Below are 24,396 nucleotides of genomic sequence, written 5' to 3'. Positions count from 1 at the left end.
AAACTTGGTTTTTTGCAAAGAGTCACCTAAAAAAAGCAAAAGGAAAAAGAGAAATACTCCAGATGAAAAGAAATTTAGGAAAAGCAACAACCAAGTGACTATGTGCATCTTGTTTGGGTCCTGAGCCAACCAAACTAACTATAAAATGATCTTTAGGGGCCAAGGGAAAAATCTGATTATGAAATAGATATCCCATGGTAATAAGAAATTATGACAGGCATGATAATTAGACTACAGTCATATTGTGGCTCATGTTCTTTAGAGAAGGATACTGATGTGTGTAGGAGGGAAACAACATAATGTGTAAGGTTTGCTTTTAAATACTTCAGCAAAGGAAAACAAAGGATGGGTAAATAATGCAAATGGGGCAAAATCTTGGTTAGGTGAAGCCAATGGAGATTCATTGTTCTATTCTTTCTAGTTCACATACATTTGAACATTTCCAAATGCATATTTTCAAGTTCTGCTCTTTGCAAAGAAAAAGTAGCTCTTTTTTAAAAGAGCGTGCGTGCTACTGAGAATCACTGTGAGACCAAACACATCTTGCAATTATAACTGAAAAGTCAGTCAAAAGAAAACAAGAGAAGCCAGCTTTCACAAATATCTTACTCAATAACAAAATGTGTTTAAGAGCAGAACATTACAAGATACTGTACTGGCTGATGGTTACCAGTTTTTAAAATTTTAGCCAGGAAAAAAAAGAAACTCGTTAGTAATGGAAAAATAATAAAAGAATTATTTAGAGGGGTGCCTGGGTCGCTCAGTTAGTTGAGCATCCCACACTTGATCTTGGCTCAGGTCTTGATCTCAGGGTCTTGAGTTCAAGCCCTGCAATGGGCTATGTGCTGGGCATGAAGCCTGCAAAACAGGAAGAAAGGAAGGAAGGAAGGAAGGAAGGAAGGAAGGAAGGAAGGAAGGAAGGAAGGAAGGAAGGAAGGAAGGAAGGAAGGAAGGAAGGAAGGAAGGAAGGAAGGGAGGGAAGGAGGGAGAGAGACAAAAAGACAGAGAGAAAGAATGAGAGAGAATGAGAGAAAGAGAACAAGAGAGAGAACAAGAGAGAAAATGAGAGAACCACAGAATGAAAGAATGAAAGAAAGAAAGGAGGGAGAAAAAGAAAAAAGAAAAGAGAAGAAAAGAAAAAAGAAAAGAAACCATGATCTTCCCCTACAAACCCCACTAGGTTTTTGGGTTTTGTTTTGTTTTTTTAAAAGAGAGAGAGAGAGCGTGCACATGTGCAACCAGGGGAGAGGGGCAGAGGGAGAGAGAGAGAATCTCAAGCAGTGTTCATGCTCAGCGTGGAGCCCAACTGAGGGGCTCAATCCCGTGACCAGGAGATCATGACTGGAGCTGAAATCAAGAGGCAGATGATTAACCTACTGAGCCACCCAGATGCCCTGAAACCACATTAGATTTGAAATAAGAGATGTAGGGATTCCAACAGAACCTAAAATAAACACTGGAGTCAACAACATTGTAGTTATAAAAAGAAAATCCAGGAAATTTTTCCCACCATTTTTTCTTGAAATAAAATTTGAAAATCATAAGCAGATATTATTTAGCAAAAAGGAAGAATTTTTTGCCTACAATGGTATGTACATTGAAATTTACAATTAAAGTATAACCCTGTTCTCTTCTTGAAAAAAGAAAAAGTAGATAACCTTCTCCTCCAAGATGTGCTTATAGGTCAGAGTGATCTGAAACCCTGTGGGCAACCCCTGTTACTGCCTTTCTGTAACTTCTTCCTTGGATCATCTGGAATCACATACGCAACTGTCCAACTCCCAGAGAAATCAAAAGGCTTCTTAAAATCCTCTCATCTATGAGGTAGAAGATAAATACTTAAGAAGGTTTCAAGCAATATTGCATTACAGGACACCAAAACTAACGAGAAATAAATATGGCCAGAATCCTATCACTGGTTGAAAATTAAGAAAAAAAATGATGTTCAGGGCAGAAATTAAAGAAAATGCAAATGATTCTACCATTTGGCTCTGAAATGCTCTCTTTTGACAAAAGGAGGGATTTTCGTTTGGCAACAAACTGCTTACATAATGAAAATGACAAATTATTCCATAAGCCTACAGCATGATAATTTTGTTCCAGTGGATAATGTGTTTCTTAAAAACAAAACAAACAAAAAAAACCCACCTGCTTTTATTTTAAAACAAAATCAAAATAATTATTTAGTAAAGTTAAGCATTAGAATAAGAAAATTCTGTTATGGGGGTGCCTGGGTGGCTCAGTCAGTTAAGCATCCAACTTTGGCTCAGATCATGATCTTGCAATTCACAAGTTTAAGTCCCACTTTGGGCTCTGTTCTAACAGCTCAAATTCAGTGTCTCCCTCTCTCTCTCTGCCCCTTCCTCCCTGCTCAAGTTCTGTGTCTCCCTCTCTCTCAAAAATAAATAAACATTAAAAAAATCAAAAAGAAAAAAGAAAACTGTTATATTTTTTCTCACATGCTACAACTATACTATCTGCAAGGTGCTATCTGCAAGAAATTGGATTTAATTGGGCAAGGTGTATTTACAAACTGTAATATTTCCTACTATCTCTAGGAGTCAGTAGAACTAGAAAATCTTTCAAACCTCTTCTCATTTCTTCCATTTCATTGGAGACAGGGACACTAATCTAATTTTTGAGACTATAGTTGATGTGACCCCTAGTAGAGCAAGGTAACTAGGGAACAGGTCAACTACTGGCTATTGTAGGCACTCAGTGCTCTCATTTGCTGTGAAGCTTCTTCAAAGAACTGCCAGTAGTTATGTTTTCACCCCCTCCTCCCTCATTCTTTATCCAGTTCTTCCCAGTCATGCTTCTTCCCTTCACCATGGCACCTGAGACACCACAACACCACTAATTGCGTCTATGTAGCAAACCCCATGATCATTTCTGTCTTCTGTTCACTCAAATCTCTACAGTCTTTTACCTTTCCCCATTCTTTCCTCCATGAATCATCTCTGGGCATCCATGAAGACACACCCTCCTGGCTCCTGCCCTATCTCCCTAGCCACCCCTGCTCAGCTCCTTCTCCTTGGCTCCACCTCTACATACTAATGCATTCTTTTTGAAAGCAAACCATGATAAAACAGCAGGGTTTCTGAGAAATTACTTTCTTCTGTTCAATAAGCATGTCTTCTCCCCCCCCCCTTTCCATTACTCTTGTTCTAACTGTAAGACCTAAAGAAGTTTTAGAATTTCTTTCAATTTCATTGATTTTAGACATTGAGATCACATGTGGTCTGTAGATTAGAGAAAACAATATAGGTGATGTCACTATATAGTGAAACCTCTTGGAAAAAAACCTCTCTGAAATTATTATAAGCCCAAAGGATAATGAAAGAAATAAAACAGTCTGTGCCTGGAAATATTTCTGTGAATTATCTTTGTTCAGAGACTCCAAGAAAAGTGGGATCATAAGTGGAACATTAAATGGGACAGTAAAAAGATAATATAACATGATCAAGTGAAATTTATTCCTTGAATGCAGGGATGGTTCAACATACACAAATCAGTAGCTGTGATACACCACTCAGAATGAAGGATATAAAACTGTATGATTATCTTAGAAGAGGCAGAGAAAGCGTGTGACCAAATGTAACATCATTTCATGATAAAAGCTTACAATTTGTTAGGTATAGAAGGGATATACCTCAACATAATCAAAGTCACGCATGCCCATAACTAACATCATACTTAATGGTGAAAAGCTGAAATCTTTTCCATTAAGATCAGCAAAATGACCAGAGTGCCACTCTTGCCTCTTGTTTTCAACACAGCACTGGAAGTCCTATCCAAAGTAATTAGGCAAGAAAAAGAAAATGTAGGCATTGAAATCAGAAATCAAGAAGTAAAACTGTCTCCATTTGCAGATGAATCATCTATGGAGAGAAAAACTAAATTCTCCACCAAAAATGGTTAGAACTGATAAATTAATTCAGTAAAGTTGCAGGATATAAAATCAACATGCAAAAATCAATTGTCTTTTTATACACTAATAACTATCTGAAAAAGAAATTAACAAAACCTCTTATAACAGCATCAAAAAGAAAATATTTAGGAATCAATTTAACCAAGGAAGTGAAATATCTGTACACTGATCCTATAAGATACTGATGAAAGAGGGGCGCTTGGGTGGCTCCCTTGGTTAAGCATCCAAATTCAGCTCAGGTCATGATCTCACAGTTCATGGGTTCGAACCCCATGTCGGGCTCTGTGCTAACAGCTCAGAGCCTGGAGCCTGCTTCTGATTCTGTGTCTCCCTCTCTCTCTGCCCTTCCTCTGCTCTCTCTCACATGCTCTCTCTTTCTCAAAAATAAATAAACATTAAAATTTTTTTTAAAAAGATACTAATGGAAGAAATGGAAGAAAACACCAATAAATGAAAAGATATTATATCTGTGGATTAGAATGACACTGGGAAAATGTCCATACTACCCAAAGCAATCTAAAACTTCAATGCAGGGGCACCTGAGTGGCTCAGTTGGTTGGGTGTCCAACTTCAACTCAGGTCATGATCTCACGGTTTGTGAGATTGAGCCCTGCATCTGACTCTGTGCTGACAGCTCAGTCCTGGAGCCTGCTTTGGATTCTGTGTCTCCCTCTCTCTGCCCCTCCCCTGCTCATGCTCTCTCCCTTTCTCTCTCTCTCAAGAATAAATAAACATTTTAAAAAATTCAAAAAAATAATAAAATAAAATAAAAATTCAATGCAATCTGTATCAAAATTCAATTAGCATTTTTCACATAAAGAGAAAAAAACAACGCTAAAATTCTTACAGACCACATAAGACTATGAATAGCTTAAGGAAGTATAAGTACAAAGAGCAGAACTGGAAGCATCACACTGCCTAATTTCAAACTACATTACAAAGCAATAATAATCAAAACAATATGTTAGTGGCATAAAAGCAGACACAGAGATCAACAGGAGAGCCCAGAAATAAATTCATACATATACGGCCAATTAATTAATGACAAAGGTGCCCAAGAATACACAATGAAGAAAGATAGTCTCTTCAATAAACAGTGCTAAGCACACTGGACAGCCACATATTCAAAAGAACAAAATTGGACACCTATCTCACACTAAAGACAAAAGTCAACTCACAATAGACTGAAGAATAAATGTGAAGTCTGGAACCTAAAACTCCCAGAAGAAAACACAGGAAGGAAGCTCCTTGACATTGAACTTGGCAATAGTTTTTTGGATTTGACACAAAAGCAAAGGCAATAAAAGCAAAACCAAGAGGGATTACATCAAACTAAAAAGTTTCTGCATAGTAAAGGAAACAATCAACAAAATAAAAATGTAACCTACAGAATGGGAGAAATATTTTCAAGCTATATATCTGGTAAGGGGTTAGTATCCAAAATAGATAAGGAACTCCTACAACTCAACAGCAAAACAAAACAAAACAAAACAAAACGCCACAAACAACCCAATTAAAAATGAGCAAAGGAACTCACTAGGTATTTAAAAAAAAAAAAAAATATATATATATATATATATATATATATATATATGACTAATAGGTATATAAAAATGTGTTTAATAGCACAAATCATCAGGGAAATGTAAAACCATTAACCTCACACCAGTTAAGACGTCTATTAACAACAAGACAAGGGATACTAAATGCTGGTAAGGTAATGGAGGGAAGAGAACCCATGTATACTGTGGGTGGGAATATAAACTGATTCAGCCACCATGGAAAACAGGATGGAGGTTCATCAAAAATTTAAAAATATAACTACCATATGATCTAGCAGTCCCACTTCTGCACATATAACCAAAGGAAATGAAATCATCATCTCAAAGAAATATCTAAACTCCCCTGTTCATTGCAATGTTAGTCGCAGTAGCCAAGATATGGAAGCAACAAAGGGGCTATCAACAGATGAATAGAGAAGGGAAATGTAGTCTATGTGTATGATGAAATATTGTTCAGCCTTAAAAGAGAAGGAATTCCTGTCATTTGTGACAACATGGATGAAACTGGAAGGCATTATGCTAAATGAAAGAAATCAGACAGAGAAAGACAAATACTACATGATATCTCTTATGTGTGGAATTTAAAAAAAAAGTTGAACTTATATAAACAGAGGAGAATGGTGGTTGGCAGGGGCTGGGGGTGGGGGAAATGGGGAGAGGTTGATAAAATGGTTTAAACTTTCAGTTATAAAATGAACAAGGTCTGAGGACCTAATGTATAGCATGGTGACTAGAGTGGTAATACTGTATTGTATACTTTAAATTTCCTAAGTAGATCTTAAGTGTTTTTACAAAGAAAACAAAAAGGTAACTCCGAGAGGTGATGGATATGTTAGTAACTTGATTATTGGAATCCTTTCAAAAGGTATGCATATATCATATCATCACATTGTATACTTTAAATATATTACAATTTTGTCTATTTTGCCTCAGTAAAACTGAAAAGTCTTGTTCATGAGTACTCACAGCAGTTTTATTTCTAATAGCAAAACACACACACACACACACACACACACACACACACACATACACACATCCCAGTGAACAATGCCTATGTCCATTAGCAAGTGAATGGATACACCAACTGTGATATATTCATACATGGCAAAATATTAGCAACAGAAAAGAACTATTACACAAAACAGCATGGGTGAATCTCAAATAATCCTGTTGGGTAAGGGCAAAAGAAGCCAGAGAAAAGAATTCATATAGTACCATTCCATTTGTAAAATACTCCAGAATCCAGGATCCAATTTAGAGACAGAAAGCAGATCAATGTTGTTCAGGGATGGAGTTAGATACTGGGTTTCAAGGGTATGTGACAATTCTGTGAGGATTCAGTATTTTCATTATCTAGGATTACAGTGATAGTTCCATGGGTACATGCATATATCTAAATGTATCAGATTGTATAATTTAAGTATAAGCATTTTGGAATAAATAAAAAACTACAGGGCTAGACCTCAAAGCAAAGATGTTATGAATGTCACACTAAAGGGAATTCAGCGAAGGTAACTTTGGTGGCTTATCCTATGTTAAACGTTAAATTTGGGAAGAAAACACAATAGCACTCTCCATCAGGTATAATGGGCAGACTTTGTTTGAAGAAGGGATCATCCCTACAAACCCAAAACTCAAGGGGAGGCTGAATCAGACACAAGGCAACCCAGGACAACAAATACCACTCATTGCATATATGAGAGAAGAACTCCTACATTATACCCTCCCAGTGACTGGTCTAGATAGATCTTGGTGACTGAGACAGTCTCAATGTCTCCTTCAGCTTGACCCCACTCAGCCATGTCCCAGCTGAGTGAGCCTGAGGATAAGTCATTATGATCTGTGCCTTAGTTTCCTCATCTGTAACACAGAGATAATGATAGTACCCACATCACGGAGTTGTGAGGATTAAGCACATTAATCCATATAGGTGCTAAGATCATCTATTATTATCCTTATCATTCCCATCTATTATCATTATCATTTCTCAAAGAGATTATGTAGGTAAGAATGCATATGTAAGAATGGAGGGCAACAGTCTGGTCCCTCACTGTTAGTTCAGTGTTCTTTCCCATACAACATACAGATTTCCTGAAGACATACTGTATTTGCAGTCTGCAGGAGTTCACGTTGCTGACAAAATAAAAGGAGGCAACACCAGTCACCACTTAAGTTGGCAAACCCAAACCTGGCACTTGTAATCCCCATGCTTATGTGGGAAGATCCTGCACTCAGCTCATACAGACCTTGTCTAAGAATGATTGGAGACCCTACTAGATGGCAAGTCAGAGGGGCAAAAAGAGATTGGTGATTACCAACCACTGAAATGAAGGCTGAGTGAGGTAGGGCTGGTCCTCAAAAGCTGATTTTTTTAAAAAAGGAGAGAATCAGAAGTTAATTTAAATGTACTGTTTTCCCTGGAAAGTAGAAGAGGCTTCTCTTCAATTTGTTCCTTCATGCTGAGCCTTCCCAGGATGCTATGTCACCTGAGCACATGATGTGACTGGATACATTCACCACCACTGGAATAATTAAATCTTACCTCCTCCCCCACCCCCGGCCCCCGCCAATTAATTTTGGCTCCAGATATTCAAGAACTTGAAAAAATATGAGCCTTTAACTTGCATTTTAATTTCCTCTGTTTCTATCAGCCTTTCCAAAGAAACTCAACCTGTCATTTGGAGTTCTAATGCCCTTAGAGGTATAAGAGAAGTCATAGCAGATGCATATAACATGCAATTCATTTCTCTCATGGCATTTCCTTTGAGGGTGGGTTAGAGGCCTCACACCATCTCATTTGGCTTTCATGGGTCAAGTTCCATAAAGAAAAATCCAGCACCCTAAAATATTTAGCTTTGAAAGAATGCCACCTACCTTCCCCCCTACACTAAGGACAAAGTCACTTTCTTTATTCTTGCCTTGACTGATGAGTATGTGTTCTTCTGCCCACTCTCCAACTAGACATCAGTAAGCCCTCTTCTCCCTACATCCCCTCCCTATCTGTACTCTCAATATTCCATTCCTCTCAAGAAGGGGGTATCTCCATTTATCAAAGTTGCCCTGTATCCACCTCTCACCACAGGCTTCCACAACAGTGCTAAATAAGGTACTCCTACACACACATCGGAACAGTAGGGAATACTTCTGAGAATTCCCATGTGGAAAAGCATCTGGAACCCAGTTATGTATTCCATTGGCTGAGAGCTTGTGTCTAATTTCATTAAGAGCAAAAATTCACAGATTATATTCAAGCCTTCTTGGATGTTGAGTTTGCAAACAGAATGATCCAGGTTCTTTTCCCTTCAAGTGTTGGAACAGTTTGAGAAGTCACGTGATGGTAAGCTCAGAACATCTGCACCTCAGTTCTATCAACCATGTCCAATTAGCCAATACTATAAAACCCACATCTCAAGGAAAAACAGGGTCAGAAAGATGATGGTGAAAGAAAACCTATCAGGAATTGTTCTCATGAGAAGAGGAGTCAACTCTTTTTGACAAAGGGAATGACTCCAAGAACACAAATTAATGAATACCACTCCATGAAGCCATTTTATTTTTTTAAAGCACTTTCACAAATACCTCATTTTTCCTCATAAAGGAGATAGAACAGCACTGCTAACTCATTTGTCAGATAAAAATCATAGCAGGAGAGGTTCATCAACTTGCCAGAGCTCACACAACCGGAACCCAGGGTCTCTTAGCTTACAGGACAATAACCTAAGTAAGCTAAAATACCTTTCTCCCTTCAAGTAAATTCTCCTGACACACTAAAGCCCAACAGATTGGGATTCCTCCCATTTTGAACTTGAATTTCATCTCAACACATGCTTCAAGCTTAGCACTTCCTGTGAGACTCTGGCATTTTAGCCCATGTGGCTGAGTCTTAGACTCCAAAGTCCATTCGGGGAGAGGAGAAAGGTCCTGGGATAGACCATCTACATTTGGAATTTTTCTCAATTATGCAAATAATGAATTCAAAGGCAAATTACAGTGTCTGGAGTAGGTCTCTCTCCTTCCTTGAGAAGTAGAAGATATATTTTGTTTTCTCATCAATTAAACTAAGGCAGAACTCACCTCATTTTTTTAAAATGTTGATTCATTTTTGAGAGAGAGTGTGAGCAGGAGAGGGGCAGAGAAAGAAGGAAACACAGAATCCAAAGCAGGCTCCAGGCTCTGAGCTGTCAGCACAGAGCCAGACCAGGGGCTCAAACCCACGAACTGTGAGATCATGACCTGAGCCAAAGTTGGATGTTTAACCGACTGAGCCACCCAGACACCCCAGAACTTACCTCTGTATATGCTGCTTCGTTTTTAATTAGGAAAATAATAAGTTAAGATATTTATACCAAGGTTAGCGGCTTGATGAAACCAAGAGTTTATGGCAACATTTCAAACTCACTCATGATGCTAACTAGTGATGTAATCGAGAGAAGAGAACAACAACAATATTAATGAAATCCAAATATGGAAATAGGGATTTTAAATCAGTGCATTTATTCCTGTCACATTCCCAAAGTGATTTTAATCAGTGTTACAAAACTACATATGATAAGGTAATAGATAGGAGATGTACTCAAAAGTTGCAATTGCTGGAGAATTTAAAACAGAAATTGACATTGGCCATACCGAGGATTGGACCATTGCTCTTTAATTTTTTTTAATGTTTATTCATTTTTGAGAGACAGAGCACAAACCAGGGAGGTGCAGAGAGAGAGAAAGACACAGAATCCAAAGCAAGTTCCAGGATCCGAGCTGTCAGCACAGATGAGGGCTCAAATGCAGGAACCATGAGATCATGACCTGAGCCGAAGTCAGACACAACACGTAACTGACTGAGCCACCCAGGCACCCTGGAATGTTGCTCTTTAAAAAGGGGGGGATAGGGCACCTCGCTGGCTCAGACGGTAGAGCTTACAACTCTTGATCTTGGAGGTGTGAGTTCAAATCTCACACTGGGTGTGCAGATTACTTAAAAACAAAACCTTTTAAAAATAAAAAAAAAAAGTGGGGGATATAGGACACTACAGTATGTGTAGAGTGAAGCTCTCTGCTTAAAAAAATTTCCTGGACTTTTCTATTAAAGAAAAGAGATTTGAAAAGTAAGATAAGAACAAAATTTCTCCCTTTTGTCTCCTCTCCATTTCTGTTTCTAAACCCGAAGAAGGAATGGTCTTTCCCTTGACTGCGTATTTAACTTTCCCACGCAATGTAGGACTTTTTAATACTCAAGGTAAATTTTTGTTGCCTTTCCTGATGGGGCTTTTCCTGTCAGAAGCAAAGCATGGAAAAATGGGGGGGGGGGTGCTGGACTAGAACCCCGTTGACTTGGATTCAGGCCCCAAATGGGTCCTCAAACTCACATTTGATTTGGAGAAGTCACTCCACCTGCCATGGCTTCTGTTTCCTCGATTGTAAAATAATGGGACCCAGTGACCTGACAGATCCTTTACAGCCCCAGCTAACCCTATTCTTTTCTGGAAAACTACAGCATGTGTTTGCTAAGTGTAGTCACAAAAAATGTCCCCTTGCCTGGGATTTGCCACAACTCTCCTGAGGGCCCCTACAGAGGTCAGGTTACTATTTGCATGTACGTGCATTACACTGGATAAACTGCTCTTGTGGCATTAAGTAGTCTCAGTATTATCACTGCCTTAATAAAAGGAGACACTTTTCACTTTTGCTCAACTCTTTTCCTTCTTTTCCACCAACTACTTTTGATCCTGATTCTGGACAAATGAAGGCTAGAGAAGAGACCCACAACATCATGGAACCAGATAACGAGGGGTGTTGGTGTGGACAGAAAGATCAGACTCACTGGAGACGTTTGCAAGGCAGCTAAATTTGACTCCTGTTATACATTCTAAATGGTGCCACATAGCAATTGGCAATGCTAACAGTTTCCAGCGTTCTGGCACCTTTAGAATACATCTTGTGTGGATTAACAAGAGTTAATAGCATTTATTTCTTCAAATCCTAGCAGTCAAGGGTTTTTTTGTTGTTTGTTTTGTTTTTTGTTTTATTTTTTTAACATGCTATACTTTAATACTTTGTATATCATTAAGGTCCATTTCTGATTCCAAGACAATTGTCCCACCCTTTTATTCCCCCTTATTACTTTCAGCAAGAAACTAAAACTCTCCCTTTAATGCCTATTTCTCTAAAAAACAATCTAAATCTAATTGCTTTGAACCACCACCTACAGGAGAGTTTGATGAATTTTTGTTAGATCTCCCACGTGTGACATGTGTCATGCTGTGTCATGGGACCAAGTCCGGAATAAGATGCCTGCAGCCTTCATCTGTCTTCTGCAGGCTTTACTCGGTTCTGGTTCAATGCATGGACCTGTGCTGTGGCTTCAACCCAAAGCAGAGGAACACAGTTACCGGTGAACCAATAACTTCCTGACACCATGCCTGAAAATTCGGGAAATGTGAGACTTCTTGACTGAAAAGGCAATAAAAGGAATCTGTTTTTCCTTTCTTCATCCCTATATTTAACTTCAGAGAAGCCTAAGAGATGCAGAGTAAAGCAACACAGGTAATAGTGAACACCTGCTTGCAATACACCTGGAGGAATTCTCAGCAAAGGGAGAAAACACGTCTGAAACAGAAGAGCCTAAAAAAGACACCATGGAAATTTTCCACCCAACAGCACTGGCGATCCTTGTTGCAGAGACAGAGCATTTCTCTGAACTAAAATAAGGTGTTTCCTAACAACTACTCACATCAACTTGAGTCAAAGGCAGGTCTTGTCCCTACTAACTTCATCAGTACCTCTTTTAATGCACCTACTGGATGAATATATAGAATGAATACTGGCTGTGGAGGAAAGCAGGCAAAACCCCACACCTTGAGTAAGAGCTTGGTAATAAGAAGGGGCAGAAATAAGAGATCCAAGAGCATTGTTTTCTGGTAGGCTGGAGGGTACTGGTGTGGACAAGTAGAGAACAATCAACCATGTTCTTTTGTGAATACTCTGGTAGCAGAAGACAATTAGGAAACAGGAAGAAAAGAGGATCCCTCTCAGTCCAGCCAAATCACATGCAGAAAATTACCAAGAATTTGGCTTGGAGCTTGGAACATCTATCTGTCCCTTTGGGTAACATATTAGATGGACTTTATTTCTTCACAGGACAAGGCACAAGGGATAAGGGAAAACTAAGCATTTAGCCTCTTAACAAACACTACCTCTGTATAGGCCTATCCCTTTTTGGAAACAATCAACATGAGGTTAAGGACAGATGAGGACACAACACTCAAAGAGAGGGAAAAAAAAATTTTTTTTTCAGAAAATATACACCAGAGAAGAAGATAAACACATTTTGGGAGAACTTAACATTACAAAAAAGCTCACTAAAACCAACATAGAGGAAAAATGAAAAAGGAAGTTGGCTAGGATTACAAAGGACTGTAAAATTTAAATACAACATTAGAATTAAGATCATCAGGGGATAGGGATGCCTGAGTGGCTCAGCTGGGTAAGCATCTGACTCCTGATTTTGGCTCAGGTTATGATCTCCCGGTTCATGGGCTTGACCCCCATGCCAGGCTTTGAGCTGAGAGCATGAGGCCTGCTTGGGATTCTCTCTTTCCCTCTCTCTCTGCTCCTCCCCTGCTCACATTTTCTCTCTCTAGAAAATAAATAAACTTAGAAAAAAAATATCAGTAGAAAATCAAAAAGAATGAAATCTTGCCCTGTACAACAAAGTGGATGGAACTGGTGGGTATTATGCTAAGCAAAATAAGTTAGTCAGACAAAGACAAATATCCTATGATTTCACTTCTATGTGGCATTTAAGAAACACAACAGATGAACACAGGGGAAGGGAAAGAAAAATAAGATAAAAACAGAGAGGGAGGCAAACCATAAGAGACTCTTAAACAAACTCAGGGTTGCTGGAGGGGTGGTGGGCAGGGGATGGGCTAGATGGGTGATGGGCATTAAGGAGGGCACTTGGTGGGATGAGCACTGGGTGTTATATGTAAGTGAGGGATCACTAAATTCTACTCCTGAAGCCACTACTGCACTGTATGTTAACTAACTTGAACTTAAATAATTTTTTTTAAAAGATCAGCAGGGGAAGCATTAAAAAGTGTATTTTAGGTTGCTGAAAATGTCATCAGTTATATGATGTAGACCAAATAACAGTTGAAATTATGAGAGAAAAATAGCAGATACAAATGAAGAGAGATAAAAATCAGCTTAGAAATTATTGGCATTTTTTAAAATGTGCAGGTGCAAGACATTGCATGCCTCCTATTCCATTTGTTAATACTCTAATTTTAACTTCTCTTGCTTCGTGTTAGTTTTTAGTTCCTCACAGAGGTCTCTTTTCCTCCAGTGCCAATGGAATTTCAACACTTACTCTAAGACCATGCATTCTTCTATTATTAAACAAGGTATCTGCAGATAAGAAAATATATCCTCTTCTTTTGCTGCAGAAAAAAATCATCCCACCTTGTAACCTCTCCTTGCAAAAAAAAAAAAAAAGTCTTAGGTAACATCTAGAATTCTGTTATAATTGCTATCTTGAGAGGGAGCTACTACTCTGAACCTCTAAAATGTCTGTAATTATGACTGATCACAATATTTACCAATATGCTCTGTCTAGGTAATAAAATTAGCAATTCTGCTATTTCAAGTGTAATTTAGGAAGGTATTAAAGGAAGGGCAAAAAATATACCAACTCTGATAGATTTCTTTTTTTTTTAAGTTTATTTATTTCGAGAGAGACAGGGAAGTAATGTGTGGGGGAGGTGCAGAGAGAGAGGGAGAGAGAGAATCCCAAGTGGGCTCCACACTGCCAGCAAAGAGATTGACTCAGGGCTCAAATTCACGAAACCATGAGATCATAACCTGAGCCAAAACCAAGAGTTGGATGGTGAACTGACTGAGCCAGGCAGGTGCCCCAACTCTAATAGGTTTCCTAAAGTTTGGGGAGTTATGTTGGAATTTCCAAAAAAAGTGACATTAGCAGGAAAAAAAAGTGAAATAAAACAAAGAATCAAAGGCTAGAACACTTGTTTGAGCTAAAAGAACAACAATAATTTTGAAGAGTTCTATCATTTAATAATTTTAGTAATTTTAATAACCAAATAATATTGTTTATTAAAATTAACAAACATATACCTACACATAATATCTAAATGTCAAGCACCAAGAAACAAATGCAGGAAAGCATGAAAAAAAGTATTTTGATGGAAGAACATTTCTCAAGAAATTGGTTTTTTATGCACTATGAGAGACAGAAGACAATAAATATTATCTAAAGAGAAGTGTGAAACCTAACAATTCTATGTATCTTTAGCTATAGTAAATATGAGAAAGCAATAAAAAAGTCTTTCTCAGGGGCACCTGGGTGGCCCAGTGAGTTAAGCGTCCAACTGTGGCTCAGATCATGATCTCAAAGTTCATGGGTTTGAGCCCCATGTCAGGCTCTGTGCTGACAGCTCAGAGTCTGGAGCCTGCTTCGGATTCTATGCATCCTTCTCTCTCTGCTCCTCCCCTACTCATGCTCTGTATCTCTCTGTCTCTCAAAAATTAATAAATGTTAAGAAATGTTTTAAAATATTTCTCATATAATCAAATACCCAAAACCTTACACTAATTTATACACACACACACACACACACACACACACACACACACACCAAGATATCCAATTACATGAAGTGAGAAAAAATTTTAATGAAAATATGAGGAGGTGACATTATAAACAGCATTGAACACAGTTATTTAGATGGTTAGATTAGCAAAATCTGCATAAAATAATTGAAATATATAGTAAAATAATTGGAAAATAATAATCTATGTCCTCAAGTACAGATTATATTAAGGAAAAAAGGAGTTAAATGGGGTGTATTTAGAAGCTTTCTTTCCTCTTCTAATTTTTTGGAATAGTTTAAGAAGAGGTATTAGCTTTTCTTTAAATGTTTGGTAGAATTCACTTGTGAACGCATCTGGTCCTGGACTTTTATTTTTTTTGTCATTTTTTTTTTATTACCAATTCAATTTAACTACTAGTAATCAGTCTGTTCAGATTTTCTATTTCTTCCTGATTCCATTTTAGAAAATTGTATGTTTCTAGGAATTTATGCATTTTTTTAGATTGTCCAATTTGTTGGCATATAATTTTTCATAGTGTTCTCTTATTCTCTTTGTATTTCTGTGGTGTCATTTGTTATTCCTCCTCTTTCCTTTCCGATTTAATTTATCTGAATCTTTTCTCTTTTTTCTTGTTGAGGCTAGCTAAATGCTTATCAATTTTGTTTCTTTTCAAAGAATCAGCCCTTGATTTTGTTGATCTTTTCTATTTTTTTGTTTGTCTCCATGTCATTTATTTCTGCTCTGATCTTTGTTATTTCCTTCCTTCACTCAGCTTGGGCTTTGTTCTTCTTTTTCTAGATCCTTTGGGTGTGAGGTTAGATTATTTAAGCTTTTTCTTGTTTCTTGGAGATAGGCTTTATCGCTATATAATTTCCCTCTAAAAACTGCCTTCTCTGCATTGCAAACATTTTGCGCCACTGTGTTTTCATTTTCATTTGTTTCCAAATATTTCTTAATCTCTTCTTTGATTTCTTCAATGACCCATATTACCAAAACCAGACAAAGACACCACAAAGAAAGTTACAGGCAAATATCTCTGGTGAGCATAGATGCAAAAACCCTCAACCAAGTAGTAGAAAACAGAATTCAACAATACTTTAAAAGGATCATTCACCACATTTAGGTGGGATTTATTTTGGGATGCAAGAACATATGTCAATATAATAAGGCTTTATATGAAAAACCCATAGGTAACATACGCAGTGGCAAAAAACTGAGAACTTTTCCTCTAGGATCAGGAACAGGACAAGGTTGTCCAATCTCACCACTTTTATTCAACATAGTACTGGAAGTCCTAGCCACAGCAATCAGACAACAAAAAGAAACGAGGCATCCATATTGGTCAGGAGAAAGTTAAACTGTCACTATTTATGTATGACAGGATACTATACATAGAAAACCATGAAGATCCATCAACCACTCCCCAACCGTGAAGATTCTATTACTACTAGAAGTAATAAATGGCATCATGAAAGTTACAGAACACAAAATTAATGTCCAGAAATCAGCACTGTTTCTATATACTAATAACAAAATAGCAGAAAGAAATTAAGAAAACAATTCCACTTACTATTGAACCCAGAAGAATAAAATACCTAGGGATAAATTTAAACAAGGAGGTGAGAAACCTGTACTCCAAAAGCTATAAAACACAGATGCAAGAAAGTGACGATGACATAAACAAACAAATGGAAAGATGTTCCACACTCATAGACTGGAAGAATACTGTTAAAATGTCCACACTACCCAAAGCAATCGACAGCTTTAATGCAATTCCTATCAAAATACCAGCACCATTTTTCATGGAACTGGAACAAATATGCCTAAAATTTTTATGGAACCACAAGAGACCCTGAATAACCAAAGTAATCTTGAGAAAGAAGAACAAAGCTGGAGTTATCATCATCCCAAATTTCATGTTATAGTATAAAACTGTAGTAATCAAAACATTATCATATGGACACAAAAATAGACACAGATCAATGGACTAGACTAGAGCCCAGAAAAAAACCCATACTTATGTGGCCAGTTAATCTGTGAAAGGAAACAAGCATATACACTGAGAAAAAGACAATCTTTTCAATAAATGGTACTGGAAAAACTGGACAGCTCTACATGCAAAAAAATGAAACTGGACCACTTTCTTACACCATACACAAAAATAAACTCCAAATGGATCAGAGACCTAATTAGGAGACCTGAAGTCAAAAATTCCTACAAGAGAACATATGCAGTAATTTCTTTGACATCAGCCATAGCAACATTTTTCTATATAGGTCTCCTGAGACAAGGGAAACAAAAGCAAAAATAAACTATTGGAACTATACCAAAATGAGCTTTTGCACAACAAATACCATCAAAATAACTAAAAGGCAACCTACTGAATGGGAGAAAAGATTTATAAGTGATAAAACCAATAAGGGGTTAATATTCAAAATACATAAAGAACTTCTACAACTCAACACCAGAAAAAAAACAAAACAAAAAACAGTCCAATTAAAAAAATGGGTAGACAACCTAAGTAGACATGTTTCCAAAGATGACATACAGTTGGAACAAAAGACACATGAAAATATATTCAACACCAAAAATTATCAGAGAAATGCAAATCAAAACCACCATGACAGATTGCCTTATACCTGCCAGAATGGCCAAAATAAAAAAGATAAGAAATAGCAGGTGTTGACAAGGAGGTGGAGGAAAAGGAATTCCCATGCACTGTTGGTGAGAATAAAAAGTGGTACCACCACTATGAAAAATAGTATGGAGGTTCCTCAAAAAATTAAAAATTGAAATACCACAATACCCAATAATTCTACTACTGGGTATCTACCCAAAGAAAACAAAAACATTAATTCAAAAAGATATATGCAACCTTATGTTTATTGCAGCATTATTTACAATCTTGCAGTCTCTCTATACAAAGTCTTGCAACTCATTTGTAGGAAGCAAAACAAAAATGGGCAAAAGATTTGAACAGACATTTCCCAGTATACACATGAAAAGGATACTCAAGGGGCACCTGGGTGGTTCAGTTGGTTGCACTTCCAACTTAGGCTCAGATCATGATCTCATGGTTTGTAAGTTTGAACCCTGCGTCAGGCTCTGGGCTGACAGCTGAGAGCCTGCAGCCTACTTTGGATTCTGTAGCTCCCTCTTTCTCTGCCCCTTCCCAGCTCTGAGTGACACTCTGTCTCACTCTCAAAAATAAACAAACGTTAAAAAACTTAAAAACAAAACAAAGCAAAAAGAATGCTCAACAACCATTGTCATCAATGAAGGAAAGACCACAAAGTGATAACACTACATAATCAGAGACTGGCTAAAATTATAAAGAATATTGGCAAGACTATGGAGAAAACAGAACTCAGACTGTTAATGAGAATGCAAAATTGTACAACCACTTTGAAAACCTGACAGTTTCTTCAACCGTTAAATCTACACCTACAATACAACCCAGTCATTCCATGCCTTGGTATCTACCCAAGAGAAAGGAAAGCGGATGTTACAGAAAGATTTGTATGTGAGGGTGGCCCAGTAGGTTAAGCATGGGACTCTTAATTTCAGCTCAGGTGATGATCTCAAGGTTCATGAGTCTGAGCCCTGTGTGGGCTCCACAGAGAGCTTGCTTGGGATTCTCTCTCCCTCTCTCTCCAAAGTGCACACATGCACACGTGCTCTCTCTCTCTCCAAATAAACTTTTAAGGGGAGAGGGACAGAGCGGGGGAGAGAGAGATAATCTCAGACAGGCTCCACACTCAGTGCAGAGCATGACACAAGCCCTATCCCACCACCCTGGTACCATGACCTGAGCCACAGATGCTCCCCCTTTTTTTTCCTGAAATACAATGCCTTCTCAGTCTGTTCTTGGATGTACCACTTCTGGTGGCTGATTTTTCCCCCCAGTTTCCTCTCTCCATCACAATATGATAGAGCAAGAACAAAGATAAAGAGCAACTCGTTTTCACAATCAGAGGCTTCACATGCCACGGAAGGTCCTTGTGAAATGGCAAGTGCATGCACCATCTTAAAAAAGCAGATAATTCTCAGCTTAAGTCAAAATTTCTGCACAGCAATGAGGATGCAGGCTTGGCAGATTTTCTAGTTTTTCAAAGGAAGTAAAAAATCTGTACATGGTATAAAATTCCCTGGCTTTTAAATGATTGCGATTAGTTTATTTAAAACTTTTTTTAATGTTTACTTATTTTTGAGAGAGAGACAGACAGAGTGTGAGCAGGAGAGGGACAGAGAGAGAGGGAGACACAGAATCTGAAGCAGGCTCCAGGCTCCGAGCCAGCACAGAGTCTGACACAAGGCTAGAACCCACGAGCCACAGATCATGACCTGAGCCAAAGTGGGACACTTAACCAACTGAGCCACTCAGGCACCCCCATGATTAGTTTAATCCTTAAGATAACATTGCATGGGCAAAAAAAGAGACTTTGCATGTTGCTGGTCATTTGTAGCATACGATTTAAAGATCTCACCCTTCATCATTCAGAGAACAAGTAAACAAAATATAGAGGGAGGATATGAATAATATTAAGTTTGATGTAAGTGTAAGTAGTATCTGTATTCTGCCAGAAAATAAACAGTTTAAGCATCCATGAAATGCATGTTGAAGTTGCTTATCACTAGGCCAAAACAAAATTTCAGATTCCAAAAGGCAGAATTATTCAAGTTACGACCACTGACCAAAATGCAATTATAGAAACTGACACATAACATTATTCTATTAACCTTTCTTAAATAACTACTAAGAACAGTTTCTTTAAAAACAAAATGCTGGCAGGGGCTCCTGGATGGCTCATCAGTTAAGCATCCAACTTCAGCTCAGGTCACAAACTCACTGTTGGTGACTTCAAGCCCTGAGTCAGGATCTGTGCTGACAGCTCAGAGCCTGGAGCCTGCCTCGGATTCTGTCTCCCTCTCTCTCTCTCTGCCCCTTCCCCTGGTCACGCTCTGTCTCTATCTCTCAAAACTAAGTAAACATTAAAAAACATTTTATTAAAAAACAAAGGCTGGCAAGTTAAAAACACTTACTTAGATCAAGCTTGTAACAAAGAGCCATTCCTGGGGCACCAGGGTGGCTCAGTCAGTTAAGCATCAGGGTCTTGATTTCAGCTCAGGTCACGATCTCAGGGTTATGGGATCAAGCCCTGTGCTAGGCTCTATAATGAGCATGGAGCCTGCTTGGGATTCTCTCTCCCCATCTCTCCCCTCCCCCCATCTCTGCTGACGCTCTCTCTATAAAATAAAAATAAAAAATAAAACAAATAATAACTGCTATCCCTTTATGCCTTAAATGAAAAAAATATATCACACATTTTGATTCCCTAAATCTCCCGAATGTGTTCTACTGGTTGGAGAAGGGTACATTGAAATGCCAAAATCCCTACTTCTGTGTTACCTTCACCATGAATCTACACAGTGAAGCATTTTACACTGTTGATTTTTATCCAAAGGAATCATGACGGTTTCAGGGTTGGTATCTGAGCAAGGACAAGGCAGAAAATACATCAGAAATGACCAGTGCTATGTTACAGAAGCTAAATTAACTCACCTGTAAGCTTACTATAACGTCACTCTTAAAATTTTGCTCTCATCATGTAATGTTTACATGAACATGATATACATGTTATTCCAAAGAGACGTCTCAAAGTATACGTGGCACAAAATCCTCTTTATTCTAATAAATTTGATATAAGAATACTGATTTTAATGAACACTAAGCAAAATAAAACCTACAAACATAAACTCCAGCTTCTGTGCTTCTCACCCCATCTAGTAAAAAGATTGAAGAGATTTTTGAGAAGCTTGAAGTTTATGTTCAGCATTATTCTAAAATAAAGACGGGACGCCTGGGTGGCTCAGTGGGTGAAATGCCCAACTCTTGATCTCAGCTCAGGTCATGATCTCACAGTTCAATGAGCTCAAGCCCTGCACCAAGCTCTGCACTGACAGTGCAGAGCTTCTCTCAGGGATAGAGCTTCTCTCTATCCCTGTCTCTGGCCCTCCCTGCTCTCTCTCTCTCTCTCTCTCTCTCTCTCTCTCTCTCTCTCTCTGTGTCTCTCAAAATAAATAAATGAACTTTTTAAAATAATAAAATACAGATTTCGGGACATGTAAACTTTCACTTCAGGGGTCCTAGCAGATGCCCCAATTAGTGAGGTACCCATCTTCCAAGACTGGAGGAAACATACCACCCAATTACAGGAGGCTTTTCCTACTTCTGTCTTTCTTACTGGCTACTCCTACTTTTCTTTCTGTAAATAGTGTTGCCCAAAGGTTAGCTCTCAAACGTCCACTATCCACACTCCAACCGTTTCATGTTCTAGATCCATCCACTTCATGTTATGGATTAGCCATCCACACCATTTTAACTATGACTCCCATTCAAATGACACCCAAGTCTGTATCAGCAGGCCTGACCTTTCTGCCAAGCTCCAGACCAGTATCTCCAAGTGAGTGTTGAACATTTCCACAGCCCCTCAACATCGCAACATTGCAAAATTAACCTCACCTCCATCCTCTTACACTTCTCCCTTCTCTCTCTCCAAGAAAAGAGCTCCATTTGCAATTACCAGTTTCTGTCAATGGCATTGCTATTGTTTATAAGCAGTTCTGGGAGAAACCTTGAGATAGTTTATGATTCAACCCTAAATCTGATAAGCTACCAAAGTATGTACACTGTTCCCCCCCCAGAAATAGCTCTTGAATGTGGCTTTCCCATTCTTATGCCCCCCCCCACATCTATGATCAAGAGTACTAAACTTATCATCCTGTTTGATTCTAAGCTTCCTGCGTTTCATCCTACGTACTAGGTAACTCTAAAATTCTGCTTTGATCAGATTATATCCTGTTGAAAAATGTATAATGTCAAAAACATTCAACTCCAAAAGAACTGGCTGCCTTACTGTCCCTAAATGTCACTTTTTTATAACTTTCTACCCATTGGTATATGGCATGTATTTTGCCAAGAATGCCTTCCCACCCATCCCTTTCAATGATCCAAGTTTTAGCTTTCTGCCAAGACTTGCTCAGATACCACACCTCCTCCAAGATTTCTTCTCCACTTAACCAAATTCATGTGTTTGAATTCATATAGGACTCATACTGTCTATATTGCTCAAGGACATGTTTAGCCTAACGTCTTGAGTGGCTTTTCTTTCTTAAAGGAGGATGAGAAGGTCCTTATAAACTGAGACACATTTTTATATTCCAGTATTTTTCACAAAGCAGCTTCTCAGCAAACTGCTGAATTGATAAAACAACAGAAAATCAAAGCCTTATCTAAGCTGAATGCATTATGCTTTCCTCCAGGCATTGGAACAGCTCTCAACAGTGTGAACTCTCTACAACCAATACTTTGAGATGTAGTCTGGGATTTAATCCTGGATCTATGGGTCTTGAGTGGAGGTTCTCAATTATTTTCATTTTCCCATTCATTTGAAGAATCTTGTGAAATTTAAGTACAAGTCATACCTATATGAAAAAAAAATCTATAAAATTCACACAACTTCAAGAAAGACTAAACCCAACCCAGGTAAGGAAGAGGACTGTTTCTATTATGCAAAACATCCAGAAATTGGCCATCAGTGGCTAATATAAGGACCCAGTGACTTCACCAGGGACTCAAGCTCCTTCCAGATCTCTGTTCCTTTATCTTCGGCCTGAGACTTTCCTCCTTGTGGATACAATGTGGCTATCACCTCACCCCAGGAAGATCCCAGAAGGGCAAAATGCCTGCAGGTAATGTCAGCCAAGCCTGCTCCTTTTTGGAAATTTTCCTAGAAGGCCTACCTAGACTTCCACTTTATCTTAAGGAACAGAATTGGTAAAAAGACAGGTATTTTACCTCAGACTTCACTTAAAAAATATACTTTTGGAAGAAAGACAGGTAGATAACTAAAAATATGTGTCCCAGGTACAGATAAAGAAAATAAGCATTAGTAACTTCATTCTCCATATTTGTATTTTGACATGATTTCAGACTTAGAAAAAATTCATAAGACCACGAAAAAGAATTCCCAGATACTTTTGCTACTAGTTTCTCATATTATTGGAAATACCACTAGTGTTTCCCCATTAAGATAGATGCTACCCTCAGGAATAGGGTAGATTTCACCGCGTTAAAGAAAAAGTGTCCACAATTCCTATCTGCTTGAGTGCATTTTGTCAGGAATAGGTGTTGAATTTTTAAATATACTTTTTCAGTATTTGTAGAGTCAATCCTTTGTTTTTTTTTCCCTAAGCCATATTATTTAGGTATTAACAGATTTTCAAATTTTGAGGCTCACGTTCCTAAAATAAAATGTATCATTTTCTTCTAAGAGCACTGGATTCTTCTGTTCACTATATTTTACCATGAACTTTTACATCAATATTCATTGGTGATGGGGCACCTGGGTGGCTCAGTTGGTTACACATCTGCCTTAGGCTCAGGTCATGATCTCACCGTTCATCAGTTCGAGCCCCTCATCGGGGTCTCTGCTGTAAGCACAGAGCCCACTTCAGATCCTCTGTTCCCCTCTCTCTGGCCCCCTCTCCTGCTCACAATCTCTGTCTCAAAAATAAGTAAATAAAAACTTTTTAAAAATATCTTCATTGGTGATAATGGTTTCTAAGTATCTTTTTAACTGTCATTATCAAGTTTACATATCAACGTTATATCTGCCTCATAAAACACATTATCAAGTTTTCCTTTATTTTCAATGCTCTGGAATAATTCATATAGCATTGGGACCATCTGCTCTTTGAAGTTTGCTAGGATTTCCCTGTAATTCCCACCTAGACATAGTACTTTTTAATGTATTAATTCTATGAGAACTTTCTCAGTTTATTCTAGCACAATTTGTCGAAGTTTAATTTATTTAATTGGGTCAATCTCATAAACTGTATCTCCCTAGGAAACTCACTACTTTGTGCACATTTTCATATTTATTTGCTGAGAGGTCTGCAAAATAGTCTGAAGATATTTTAACATTTTGAACATTCCTTTCTCTCCATTTCTTATTTTGTCTATTTGTGAGTTCTCTCTTTCTTGGTTATCCCATAGGTTTATTTTGTTAATGTTTTGAAATTACCTGGTGTTTATTGATTAGTTAGATCTACCATTTCCTATCATCCTTTTCATGAATTTCTGCTTTTATGATTATTTTTATCATTATTTCTTCCCTTGTACTTTCTTCTGTTTTATATAATTTTATAATAATACAGTTATTTTAGAAATTGTCATTTCATATTGTATGCCTACCTATAACACAAAGTTAAAGTATACAGGTCCCAGAGCCTTTT

Source organism: Neofelis nebulosa, chromosome 1 (genome assembly GCF_028018385.1).
Source record: "Neofelis nebulosa isolate mNeoNeb1 chromosome 1, mNeoNeb1.pri, whole genome shotgun sequence".
Classification (NCBI taxonomy): domain Eukaryota; kingdom Metazoa; phylum Chordata; class Mammalia; order Carnivora; family Felidae; genus Neofelis; species Neofelis nebulosa.
The sequence above is the reverse complement of the archived record's forward strand: the minus strand, read 5'-3'. Positions refer to the sequence as shown.